The sequence below is a fragment of the Pan troglodytes genome, chromosome X (assembly GCF_028858775.2).
Source record: "Pan troglodytes isolate AG18354 chromosome X, NHGRI_mPanTro3-v2.0_pri, whole genome shotgun sequence".
NCBI classification, from domain to species: Eukaryota; Metazoa; Chordata; class Mammalia; order Primates; family Hominidae; genus Pan; species Pan troglodytes.
Window position 1 is genome coordinate 36,786,313 of NC_072421.2, and position 14,604 is coordinate 36,800,916.

At 35.5% G+C, this 14,604-nt stretch overlaps 1 protein-coding gene across 1 annotated transcript in view; it reads left to right on the forward strand.

Moving 5' to 3' along the window:
- Positions 1-14,604, forward strand: part of CFAP47 (cilia and flagella associated protein 47) — a 463,486-nt gene that overhangs the window by 240,639 nt on the left and 208,243 nt on the right. The gene's annotated exons all lie outside the window — the stretch shown is intronic.

The following is a 14,604-nucleotide window of genomic DNA, read 5'->3' on the forward strand; positions in this document are numbered from 1 at the left end:
TGCCCCACCACACCCAGCTAATTTTTGTATTTTTAGTAGAGATGGGGTTTCACCATGTTGGCCAGGATGATCTCGATCTCTTGACCTTGTGAGCCACCCGCCTTGGCCTCCCAAAGTTCTGGGATTACAGGCATGAACCACCGCGCCTGGCCATAATTTTCTTCATCTCTTCAACATGAACCATTTCGAGCAGAAATTATATGTGTTCAAATTCCTATAAACTTCTAAGCACCATCAGAAAAAATTAAACAACTAATTAAAGTAAATCAGTTTTCCTGAAATGATCATACTAAATTTATGAGTTTTGTCTGCAAGTTGTTTGTTGAAATTCAGTGTTCTTTCAATTATTAAAAAATATGTATAATTAATAGATTTTTTACTTCTAATTTTATTCTGTACATGTCCAAAATTGAAATATCAATTTAAGCAGAAAAAAACATTTTTACTTAGAGCATCATAACTAATTTATACTGCACAATCAATGTGCATGTGTTCATCTTAAGATTTAATAATAATAACAAAAATACATATTTGTGATAAAAAGACAATAAAATTTTCAAGTATTATTTAATGACACAATAGAAAAGTAACTTCCTGGAAATGTACACCACGTTGAGGAAGACGACGGAAGGTGATACCTTCTGTGCTGATTAAACTAGGAACTCTGTTTTTTTCCAGCTTCAGCTATCATATTCTTATGATACTTATATTGAAACCGGAAGTTATAATATGCTTATTATTTTACTATTTGATAATTTCCAGTTCTTTTAATCACTGTATGTAAAGGATTTTTGTAATTTCTTATCTTTCTCTAATAATTTTGGTCATTTTGTTTTAAAAAATATTGTTTTGAAACAGTGATTGGTAAATACCTGGTTCCTATGTGCATGTGAGAGACAATATGATTTAGTGCAATTTTATTAAAGTGATATATTGGAGTATAAGAAACACAAAATTTTAGAATATATGGTGTGTTAACACAGTACTAAAGTATGCCCTTAAGTAGACCAAATGACTGACTGCAGTTCCTCAGAGAAAAACAGGATCAAACAAATTTAGTCTTACATTCTATTGTTAAAGCAGAAAGAAAATCTGGATATTCCAGAAATTGGGAGAATATTACAGATACATATTTCTCAAATAACAGTAATATTTTAACATGTCTTTATGTTGTATCTCAGATTTAATTAAAATGGTTAATGCTTATAAGGGGTTTGTGGTTTGATAGGAAGCAAAATTGTTAATCAAGTGATTTTAACTATATCCTTCCTTATATGAATATGTCCCTCAAACTTAGGCAATGGACAAATAAACTCAAAAATGTAAAACCAGTTTCAAAATGTGTAAAACCAATATTGTGTAAGAGACATATATTATGTTTGAAATTTTAACATAATAAAATAGATTGAATAAGAAGGAATTTGACCAATTAATTAATATAGAAACTATTTTTAAGTTATAACCAATATAACAAGTGACCCAGTTTTTAATATTACAGTTAATAAATGATTGACTTGGTTATTATTAGCAGTCTCATATTAAACATACTTTAAAATAAAATAAAAATATCCCCATATATTCCCCAATATTGTATGCATAAGTGACAAGAATTGATCATGTTTTATCAAAATTTCACATTACTTTGAACAAATAAGGCAATCCAGTCTATATTTAACAGAGATAGGATTAGCTGACCAGGTTGTTAATTCCCATGCCTTGCTCCCAGACTGGCGATTCTCAAATTCTTCTTTTGCAGAACACCACTATTTCATGCTCTATAATGCTATTTTTTAATTTTATATTTGATAAGATTTAGTTTGCTAGTACAGTATTTTATTGAGGATTTTGCCTGTACAATTATAATATTTAATAGTGTAATTGCCTTTTTCAGTGATTTGTCTGTTTTTGTATGATTAATATTAACCTTATAGAATTATTTCTGAAATGTTACCTTCTATTCTATTGTTTGGAATACTTTGTGAAGGATTGGTATTAGTTATTTGAATGTTTGATATAATTCACAGGTGAAGCCATCTGGTTCTGAGCTTTGCTTTGTGGAAGTTTATATAATTACTAATTCCATCTCTTTGTTATGAGCCTGTTCAGATTTTCTGTTTCTTCTCAAATCAGTTTTGCTAGTTTATTTTATTCCAGAAATTTCTGCATTTCTTCTAAGTTATCTAATTTGTTGGCACAGAGGCTTTCAGAGTATTCCCTTATAATCCTTTTTTAATTTCTGAAAGGCAAATAGTGATGTTCCTCCTTCTATCCCTTATTTTAGTAATTTAATTCTTCTCATTTATATTCTTGATCAGTCTAGGTAATAATTTGTCATTTCACTGATCTTTTAAAAAAATTCCGTCTGCTTTCCTTGATGTTCTCTATTGTTTTACTATCCTCTATTTTATTTCTGTGCTAACTTTTTTGGATATTAATTATTTCCTTCTATTTGCTTTGTGTTTAGATGTCTCTTTTTTTTCTCACTTCTTAAGGTGAAAATTTAGATTATTATTATGAGATTTTTTTCATATAGGCATTTTTATCTACATATTTCTCTCTAAGGACTGCTTGAGCTTCATCTCATATGTTTTGGAATGTGTTATTTTTATCTTCATTAATCTTAAATTATTATTATTACTTTTGAGACAGAGTTATGTTCTTGCCCCCAGGCTGAAGTGCAATGGCGTGATCTCGGCTCACTGTAACGTCTGCCTCCCGGGTTCAAGTGATTCTCTTGCCTCAGCCTCCCGAGTAGCTGGGATTACAGGCGCCTACCACCACACCCAGCAAATTTTTGTATTTGTAGTAGAGATGGGGTTTCACCATATTGGCCAGGCTGGTCTCGAACTCTTGACCTCAGGTGATCCACCCACCTTGGCCTCCCAAAGTGCTGGAATTACAGGCATGAGCCACCATGCCCAGTAATCTTAAATTATTTTTAATTTCTTTTTTATTTCTTGCTAACCCACCAGTTATTTCGGAGTATGTTGTTTAATTTCCCCATGTTTGTTAATTTTCAACTTTTCTGTCACTAATTTTATTCCATTCAAGTTAGAGAGCATACTTTGTATTATTTAAATCATTTTAAATTTATGAAGATTTGTTTTATGGCATATCATAAGGTCCATACTGCGGAATGCTCATGAGAAGAATCTATATTTTGCTGTTGTTGAGTAAAGTGTTCTATAGGTGTCTTTTAATTTTAGTTGGTTTATAATATTGTATAAGACATATTTTCTGCCTAAATTTTTCTATTCATAATTAAAAGGGCAGTATTTAACTATCTAACTATTAATGTTGATCTGTTCGTTTCTCCCTTCACTTATGTCAGTTTTACTTTCTGTCTTTTGGTGCTCTAAAATTCAGTGAATATATATTTATAGTAATTTTATCTTCCTGATTGTTCATATAAAATGTCTCTATCTATAGTTACAATTTTTGTTTCAAATTCTATCGTGTCTTGTATTAGTATAGCTACTTCAACATTCTTGTGGTTGTATGTATGATATATAATTTTTCATCCTTTTACTTTCAATCTATTTTTTATCTTTCAATCTAAAGTATGTCTCCTTTATATAGCATATGGTCAGATTTGGGGGTTTTGTTTTGTTTTAATAGCTTCATTAAGATAACATTTATATGAAAGAACTGCAGGTATTTACTGTGTACATTTTGATGAGTTTAGACATGTGCAAACACCCATGATACCATTACCATAATCAAAGGAACAGAAATTTCCAACACCTCCCAAAGTTCTCTTGTGTCCCTTTGGTTTTCTGGTTTGTTTGTTTGTTTGTTTTTTGGTGAAAACACTTAGCATGATATCTACCCTCTTACATTTTGAAGTGCATGATATTGTTAACTATTGGCACTATATTTTATAGTGGATGTCTATAACTTACTCATCTAAAAGTATAATTGAAACTTTATACCCATTGAACAACAACTCTCCATTTCCGTAAACCCACAGCTACTGTCAGTCATGATGGCCTTCTTCGCTTCTATGAGTTTGACTACTGTAAACACTTCGTATCAATGGAGTTATGCTTATTTATAATTCTGTGACTGACTTATTTCACTTAGCATAATGTCCTCCAGGTTCATCCACGTTGTTACAGATGCAAGACTTCCTCTTTTTTTAGTCAGAATAATTTTCTATTGTATGTGTATATTAATCACTGCTTTAGATTGCATTATTTAATCAATTCATAAATTTGTTATTATTGACACAGTTGATTTTACTTTTGCCAATTTCCATTTAGTTTGCTATATTGTATGTCTTTTTGTTTGTTTCTCTATTAGTCCATGAATTCTTTTTTTAATAATAGTGAATATTTTTCAATGCAGGATTTTAATTTTTAAAGGCTTTTTCAAAATATTTTTGAATTTGTTTTCTTAATGATTGCACCAGAGTTTACCATAGACATTTTTACTTATCATAATCAACTTCAGATATATACTAACTTAATTCCAGTAAGATTCACGTGTTACTCTTATATAGCTCTATTCCCTTTCCATTCTTTTCCTGGTGTTATTGTCATACATATTACATCAATATTACATACCCAACAATATATTGCTATAATTATTACTTTATATAATTTGTATGACTTTGAGAAAGCTGGGAGAAAGTGTATTGGTTTACTAGGGTTTCCATAACAAAACACCACAGATCAGATGGAATAAACTACAGAAATTTATGTTCTTAGAGTTCTGGCAGTTAGAAGTCCAAGATTAAAACACCGTCATTTTTTCTTTATTCTGAAACTTTTCTCCTTGGCCTACAGATAGTTGTCTCCTCATTTGGTCTTTTTTCTGTGAATGTATATCCCTGATATCTCTTTGTGTTTTCAAATTTCCTTCTTCTTATAAGGACATAATTCAGATTGGATTAGGACCCACCCTGAGGGCCTTAACTTAATTATCTACTTAAAGGCTCTTTCTCCAAATACAGTCACATTTGGAGATACCGGGGTTAGGGCTTCAACATATGAAGTTGGAGGGGACAAAATTCAGCCCATAACAAACAGCAAGTATATATCTATAGTTTTTTATATTTTAACCTTCCTATTTATTATTTCCATTTCTCTTCATTTGTTCGCATGGATTGGTGCTACCATATAGAATAATTTCTGTGACCTGATCCAGCTTTCATCTCACCCACTTTATTTTTTGAACATTTTTTCTCTTCTTTTTCCTCTCTCCTTTTTTTATTCAGATAATTTCATTGCCCACATTTTATTCTTAATGGTGTGCCTACCATACATATGTCAGATTCTATTTACTTTTTTTCATTTTTTTCTCTGTTCTTCAGAATGTGTAATCTCTACCAATCTTCAAGTTTGTTAGTTCTTTCTTCCCCCAATTCAAATCTATTATTAAGCCCTCGAGTGAATTTTTCTCTCTCTTATTGTAGCTTCCATCTCCAAAATTTCCATTTGTTTCTTTTTTTTATAATTTCAGTTTCTTTGTTGATATTCTCTATTTGATGCCACATTGTCATCATGCTTTCCTTTACTTCTTTAATTATAGTTTCCTTTATTTCTTTGAAGATATCTATAATGGCTATTTTAAATTTGATTTCTGTTCAATCTGATACCTGGGTTACTCTAACAGGCAGTTTCTACTGTCTGTTACTTTTCTTCTTTTTGTGTGTGTGTGTTTCATGTTTATGAAATACAGTAGACATTGTAGACAATGTATTATGCCAGTTCTACATATGTGTTCTATCTGCCCCAGGCTTGCTAATGTTCTTTGCACTTCTAATTTTTTTACTGACTGGCTGGGTTATTTTGGTGATGTCTATCTCCCCCTGCTCAAACCTACACACACATAGTGTTAAGGCTCTGATGTTGCTTGTCAAAGGCCACCGTCTTTGGCATGCCCACAATTACCCTGGGATTACAGTGGTTTTGGCAGGGCTCCCTGTGTGTTTTCCTGGCCACACCCTTCTGTTAAATTCCCTGCGTGGGGTGGGGGTGGATAAGTTACTCTTCAAGCTAATTCAGTCAACTTCAGACCTCTTTGAAAAAACAGTTCTATAAATCATTGTTTAAGATTTTTTCTGACTCCAGGAGGACTTCTAGCAGTCTCCTTCACCAGTTCTCTCCAGCAAACTAACCGGCCTGTAGTTCAGCTTGCATCTTTGTTGATCTACCAATCTCCATCCAATTGTATTTCACCATAACTGGCACTGTTTCTGAGAAATTCAACTTTCGCTTGAATTTCTCCACACATTATTGAAAATGAAATCAGTACTTTGGGAAGCGATTAGGAGCTATTCATTTTGAAGCCCGCTTCTCTCCTCAGGGAAAATATCTGATCCATGACTCTAGAGCTAGGGGTGGGGACAATGGTGCACTTTTTCTTCAGCAAACCCTCCATTTTAGGAGCTGAGTGCTAGGTGGGCAAGGCGGCAAAATAGCCTCAGGATTTTTTGACTTGCTTCTCCCAATGTGGAACTACCACCTTACAAACTGGGCAAAGGCAGTTGGGGTTTCAGTATTTTCAGTAGTGCCACACTCGTGAGAGCTTCAGTCCATGAGTGGGTGCTGGGTAGAAGAAAAGAGCTTCTCACGGTCTCTCAACTGCGCTTGCCCAGAACCTAGCCTTAGCAACATGTACTGAGGTGAAGATGTTGATATCCCATGCCTCCCAGAAACATAGGCCTCCAAATGGGAGCCAGGGGAAGGAAGAGCCCTATGTTCTTGGCAAAAACAGTCTGAAACAAAGTTTCTTTTTTGTTGAGCTTGAAAGGAAGAAGGAGATAGAGTTCTTGGTTCAAATATCACAGACTACTGGTTTTCTTATTATATTTTAGTTTATTTTGTTTAAAGATTTTTCTTAATTTGCTGTATGCCCTTAGAACCATCTCCAGAGAATTTCAAAGTGTTTTTTGGGGTTTCCTTGTTTGTTTGTTTTGTTTTTACTCATTTGCTTGGGGTGAGAGTCCAAGGATCTCTCATGGTGTCAGGCTTAATGTTAGTCTTAAATTGTATTTTATCTGTTATTAAGATAGCCACTCCAGCTCCTTTTTTATTACTATTTTCATGGTATTCCTTTTTAAATCTTTTTAATCCCAAGTGGTTTGTGTTTTTGAACCCAAAGTTTGTCTCTTTTCTTTTACCCATCTTGTCAATCTTTCCTGTTTGATTGAAGTGTTTAGTCTGTTAAATTTAAGTCAATCTGTAATCTAGTAGATTTTATATGTCACTTTTATATTTCCTTTATATATGACTAATGTCTTTGTTCATCTATTTCTGTTACTGCCTGAGTTTTTTAATAGTTATTTTGTATACCATTTTAATTCCTTTTAGTTCCTTTTACTTCATGATTTTCTAATTGTTTTCTTAATAGTTACCCTGAGGATTACAATCAGCATCTAATGTGAAACAATCTAACTCAGATTAATACCAACTGAATTTCAATATAACTCAGAAACTTTGTATCTGCAATGTATCTCTTTTTCCTAGCCTTTCCCTAGTGTTATTATACCAATTTCATCTTAATGCATTATAAGCCCATAAAGCAGTTTTATACTTATTGTCCTACTCCTGCTTATTTTATGCTTATTTTTTTTGTGTGTCTTTTTCTTTTTCTTCCTTTTTGTGGAGAACAGGGTCTCGCCATATTGCCCAGGCAGGTCTCGAACTCCTGGGCTTAAGCTATCCTGCTGCCTCTGCCTCCATGAGAGCTGGGATTACAGGCATGAGCCACCGCACCCAGCACTCCTGCTTATTTTAAATGAGAAAGGCAAATATAAAGAGTTGCAAAGAAAATGAAAATTTATAGCTTGTTTTTAAATATATATTTACCAGTGTAGTCACCTTTCTTCATGCCTTTTATTACCTCCTGTGGTTTTGATTAATTTCTTGTGTCCTTTTATCTCAGCTGAAATATTTCTTGTGCCACAGTTCTGCTAGTAATGAATTGTTTTAGTTTTTCTTTACTTTAGAATATCTTTTCTCCTTCATTTTTGAAGGACAGTTTTTTTGTTTTCTTCTCTTTTTTTTAAAATTTTTTTGAAGGAGAGTTTTTTCTGTATACATTGTACTTCATCAACTCTATTTCTTGCAGTGTACTGAATACATAATCCTATTGTCTTCTATCTTCCAGCATTTCAGATGGAAAGTCAGCTGTTAATCATATTAAGGAGCCACTGTAGACACTGAGTCAATTTTGTATTGCTACTTACAAGATTGTCTATATCTTAGCCTTTCCACTGTTTGATTATTATTATCTATATGTGTATTGCCTTAAGTTTATCCTACAAAGTGTTCTTTGTGCTTCTTGGATGTGGAAATTAATGTTTTTCATCAAATTTTAGAAGTATTCATTCTTTATTTTTAAAATTTTTTTTTTTACCTCTTTCTCTCTCTCTTGCCTTTTGGAAATTCTCATTAGACTTATGTTGGTGTCCCACAGGCATCTGGAGCTCTGTTAGTTTTTCTTTATTATTTTTCTCCCTGTTCCTCAAAATAAATAATATCAATTGACGTATTTTTAAATGCACTGCTTCTTTTTTTCTTTTGCCATACCAAACCTGCTGTTGAGCCCCTCTAGTAATTTTTAGTTTCAGGGATGTTATTTTTCAATTCTAGAATTTCTAATTGGTTCTTTTGTATCATTTCTATCTATTTAATTGATGTTGTCTATTTGGTGACACATCATTGTATCTCATATGCAGCATTAAAGATCTTTGACATATTTTGGGGATCAGGCAAGTTAGTTTAATCCAACACATGGGCATCTTTTCCCCCATATGTTCCTCTCATGTTTCATCAGGCTTTTGTTTGACCCAACTGCTGCAGCAATCTCACACATAATTGCTGTGGATTGATTTCAGCAAACATCCTGGTGTGGTAGGTGTTCTCCCTTAAGTCAGGTCAAATAAAGACAAATGCATTACAAATTAAGGCTTGAAGTTTTCCAGGAAGCAGCAGGACAGGTTAGATAAAAACAGTGCTCAAGAATAAGATTTTTTTTGAAGAAGTCCAATCTCAGTCTTTCCCTTCTTCAGGTTGTAAGCTACAGAGTTTTACAACTTCCGTGGATGCAAGGCTGCTGCAGAGCTGTCAAAAGGAGGATGGGAGTTACAACACACAAGTTCCAATGCAACAAACTCCACTGATCTTACCAAAGTTTGGAGTTTTTCTTGGATAAACACTACTCCTGAGATTGTTGCATGCTTCTCTGTATTTACCACTGTTCTGAAAAAGTTAATTTTCACAACACTTACCAGTGGTTTTTGTTGCTTATATACAGGGATAAATGTATGGTGGTTCTTTTTATTTATTTATTTATTTATTTATTTATTTATTTATTATTATACTTTTAGTTTTAGGGTACATGTGCACAATGTGCAGGTTAGTTACATATGTATACGTGTGCCATGCTGGTGTGCTGCACCCACTACCTCGTCATCTAGCATTAGGTATATCTCCCAATGCTATCCCTACCCCCTCCCCCCACCCCACAACAGTCCCCAGAGTGTGATGTTCCCCCTCCTGTGTCCATGTGTTCTCATTGTTCAATTCCCACCTATGAGTGAGAATATGTGGTGTTTGGTTTTTTCTTCTTGCCATAGTTTACTGAGAATGATGATTTCCAATTTCATCCATGTCCCTACAAAGGACATGAACACATCATTTTTTATGGCTGCATAGTATTCCATGGTGTATATGTGCCACATTTTCTTAATCCAGTCTATCATTGTTGGACATTTGGGTTGGTTCCAAGTCTTTGCTATTGTGAATAATGCCGCAATAAACATACGTGTACATGTGTCTTTATAGCAGCATGATTTATAGTCCTTTGGGTATATACCCAGTGATGGGATGGCTGGGTGAAATGGTATTTCTAGTTCTAGATCCCTGAGGAATCGCCACACTGACTTCCACAATGGTTGAACTAGTTTACAGTCCCACCAACAGTGTAAAAGTGTTCCTATTTCTCCACATCCTCTCCAGCACCTGTTGTTTCCTGACTTTTTAATGATTGCCATTCTAACTGGTGTGAAATGGTATCATTGTGGTTTTGATTTGCATTTCTTTGATGGCCAGTGATGGTGAGCATTTTTTCATGTGTTTTTTGGCTGCATAAATGTCTACTTTTGAGAAGTGTCTGTTCATGTCCTTCACCCACTTTTTGATGGGGTTGTTTGTTTTTCTCTTGTAAATTTGTTTGAGTTCATTGTAGATTCTGGATATTAGCCCTTTGTCAGATGAGTAGGTTGCAAAAATTTTCTCCCATTTTGTAGGTTGCCTGTTCACTCTGATGGTAGTTTCTTTTGCTGTGCAGAAGCTCTTTAGTTTAATTAGATCCCATTTGTCAATTTTGGCTGTTGTTGCCATTGCTTTTGGTGTTTTAGACGTGAAGTCCTTGCCCATGCCTATGTCCTGAATGGTAATGCCTAGGTTTTCTTCTAGGGTTTTTATAGTTTTAGGTCTAACGTTTAAGTCTTTAATCCATCTTGAATTGATTTTTGTGTAAGGTGTAAGGAAGGGATCCAGTTTCAGCTTTCTACATATGGCTAGCCAGTTTTCCCAGCACCATTTATTAAATAGGGAATCCTTTCCCCATTGCTTGTTTTTCTCAGGTTTGTCAAAGATCAGATAGTTGTAGATATGTGGCATTATTTCTGAGGGCTCTGTTCTGTTCCATTGATGAATATCTCTGTTTTGGTACCAGTACCATGCTGTTTTAGTTACTGTAGCCTTGTAGTATAGTTTGAAGTCAGGTAGTGTGATGCCTCCAGCTTTGTTCTTTTGGCTCAGGATTGACTTGGCGATGTGGGCTATTTTTTGGTTCCATATTAACTTTAAAGTAGTTTTTTCCAATTCTGTGAAGAAAGTCATTGGTAGCTTGATGGGGATGGCATTGAATCTATAAATTACCTTGGGCAGTATGGCCATTTTCATGATGTTGATTCTTCCTACCCATGAGCATGGAATGTTCTTCCATTTGTTTATATCCTCTTTTATTTCCTTGAGCAGTGGTTTGTAGTTCTCCTTGAAGAGGTCCTTCACATCCCTTGTAAGTTGGATTCCTAGGTATTTTATTCTCTTTGAAGCAATTGTGAATGGGAGTTCACTCATGATTTGGCTCTCTGTTTGTCTGTTGTTGAGGTATAAGAATGCTTGTGATTTTTGTACATTGATTTTGTATCCTGAGACTTTGCTGCAGTTGCTTATCAGCTTAAGGAGATTTTGGGCTGAGACAATGGGGTTTTCTAGCTATACAATCATGTCGTCTGCAAACAGGGACAATTTGACTTCCTCTTTTCCTAATTGAATACCCTTTATTTCCTTCTCCTGCCTAATTGCCCTGGCCAGAACTTCCAACACTATGTTGAATAGGAGTGGTGAGAGAGGGCATCTCTGTCTTGTGCCAGTTTTCAAAGGGAATGCTTCCAGTTTTTGCCCATTCAGTATGATATTGGCTGTGGGATTGTCATAGATAGCTCTTATTATTTTGAGATACGTCCCATCAATACCTAATTTATTGAGAATTTTTAGCATGAAGGGTTGTTGAATTTTGTCAAAGGCCTTTTCTGCATCTATTGAGATAATCATGTGGTTTTTGTCTTTGGTTCTGTTTATATGCTGGATTACATTTATTGATTTGCATATATTGAACCAGCCTTGCATCCCAGGGATGAAGCCCACTTGATCATGGTGGATAAGCTTTTTGATGTGCTGCTGGATTCGGTTTGCTGGTATTTCATTGAGGATTTTTGCATCAATGTTCATCAAGGATATTGGTCTAAAATTGTCTTTTTTTGTTGTGTCTCTGCCCGGCTTTGGTATCAGGATGATGCTGGCCTAATAAAATGAGTTAGGGAGGATTCCCTCTTTTTCTATTGATTGGAATAGTTTCAGAAGGAATGGTACCAGTTCCTCCTTGTACCTCTGGTAGAATTCGGCTGTGAATCCATCTGGTCCTGGACTCTTTTTGGTTGGTAAGCTATTGATTATTGCCACAATTTCAGCTCCTGTTATTGGTCTATTCAGAGATTCAACTTCTTCCTGGTTTAGTCTTGGGAGGGTGTATGTGTCGAGGAATTTATCCATTTCTTCTAGATTTTCTAGTTTATTTGCGTAGAGGTGCTTGTAGTATTCTCTGATGGTAGTTTGTATTTCTCTGGGATCAGTGGTGATATTCCCTTTATCATTTTTTATTGTGTCTATTTGATTCTTCTCTCTTTTTTTCTTTATTAGACTTGCTAGCGGTCTATCAATTTTGTTGATCCTTTCAAAAAACCAGCTCCTGGATTCGTTAATTTTTTGAAGGGTTTTTTATGTCTCTATTTCCTTCAGTTCTGCTCCGATTTTAGTTATTTCTTGCCTTCTGCTAGCTTTTGGTTGTGTTTGCTCTTGCTTTTCTACTTCTTTTAATTGTGTTGTTAGTGTGTCAATTTTGGATCTTTCCTGCTTTCTCTTGTGGGCATTTAGTGCTATAAGTTTCCCTCTACACACTGCTTTGAATGTGTCCCAGAGATTCTGGTATGTTGTGTCTTTGTTCTCGTCGGTTTCAAAGAACATCTTTATTTCTGCCTTCATTTTGTTATGTACCCAGTAGTCATTCACGAGCAGGTTGTTCAGTTTCCATGTAGTTGAGTGGTTTTGAGTGAGTTTCTTAATCCTGAGTTCTAGTTTGATTGCACTGTGGTCTGAGAGATTGTTTGTTATAATTTCTGTTCTTTTACATTTGCTGAGGAGAGCTTTACTTCCAAGTATGTGGTCAATTTTGAAATAGGTGTGGTGCTGAAAAAAATGTATATTCTGTTGATTTGGGGTGGAGAGTTCTGTAGATGTCTATTAGGTCCGCTTGGTGCAAAGCTGAGTTCAATTCCTAGGTATCCTTGTTGACTTTCTGTCTCGTTGATCTGTCTGATAATGACAGTGGGGTGTTAAAGTCTCCCATTATTATTGTGTGGGAGTCTAATTCTCTTTGTAGGTCACTCAGGACTTGCTTTATGAATCTGGGTGCTCCTGTATTGGGTGCATATATATTTAGGATAGTTAGCTCTTCTTGTTGAATTGATCCCTTTACCATTATGTAATGGCCTTCTTTGTCTCTTTTGATCTTTGTTGGTTTAAAGTCTGTTTTATCAGAGACTAGGATTGCAACCCCTGCCTTTTGTTTTCCATTTGCTTGGTAGATCTTCCTCCATCCTTTTATTTTGAGCCTATGTGTGTCTCTGCCCATGAGATGGGTTTCCTGAATACAGCACACTGATGGGTCTTGACTCTTTATCCAATTTGCTAGTCTGTGTCTTTTAATTGGAGCATGTAGTCCATTTACATTTAAGGTTAATATTGTTATGTGTGAATTTGATCCTGTCATTATGATGTTAGCTGGTTATTTTGCTCGTTAGTTGATGCAGTTTCTTCCTAGTCTCGATGGTCTTTACATTTTGGCACGATTTTGCAGCAGCTGGTACCGGTTGTTCCTTTCCATGTTTAGCGCTTCCTTCAGGAGCTCTTTTAGGGCAGGCCTGGTGGTGACAAAATCTCTCAGCATTTGCTTGTCTGTAAAGGATTTTATTTCTCCTTCACTTATGAAGCTTAGTTTGGCTGGATATGAAATTCTGGGTTGAAAATTCTTTTCTTTAAGAATGTTGAATATTGGTCCCCTCTCTCTTCTGGCTTGTAGAGTTTCTGCCGAGAGATCAGCTGTTAGTCTGATGGGCTTCCCTTTGAGGGTAACCTGACCTTTCTCTGTGGCTGCCCTTAACATTTTTTCCTTCATTTCAACTTTGGTGAATCTGACAATTATGTGTCTTGGAGTTGCTCTTCTCGAGGAGTATCTTTGTGGCGTTCTCTGTATTTCCTGAATCTGAATTTTGGCCTGCCTTGCTAGATTGGGGAAGTTCTCCTGGATAATATCCTGCAGAGTGTTTTCCAACTTGGTTCCATTCTCCCCGTCACTTTCAGGTACACCACTCAGACATAGATTTGGTCTTTTCACATAGTCCCATATTTCTTGGAGGCTTTGCTCATTTCTTTTTATTCTTTTTTCTCTAAAATTCCCTTCTCACTTCATTTCATTCATTTCATCTTCCATCGCTGATACCCTTTCTTCCAGTTGATCGCATCAGCTCCTGAGGCTTCTGCATTCTTCACGTAGTTCTCGAGCCTTGGTTTTCAGCTCTATCAGCTCCTTTAAGCACTTCTCTGTATTGGTTATTCTAGTTATACATTCTTCTAAATTTTTTTCAAAGCTTTCAACTTCTTTGCCTTTGGTTTCAATGTCCTCCCGTAGCTCGGAGCAATTTGATTGTCTGAAGCCTTCTTCTCTCAGCTTGTCAAGGTCATTCTCCGTCCAGCTTTCTTCCGTTGCTGGTGAGGAATTGCGTTCCTTTGGAGGAGGAGAGGCACTCTGCTTTTTAGAGTTTCCAGTTTTTCTGCTCTGTTTTTTCCCCATCTTTGTGGTTTTATCTACTTTTGATCTTTGATGATGGTGATGTACAGATGGGTTTTTGGTGTGGATGTCCTTTCTGTTTGTTAGTTTTCCTTCTAACAGGCAGGACCCTCAGCTGCAGGTCTGTTGGAGTAACCGGCCATGTGAGGTGTCAGTCTGCCCCTGCTGGGGTGGTGCCTC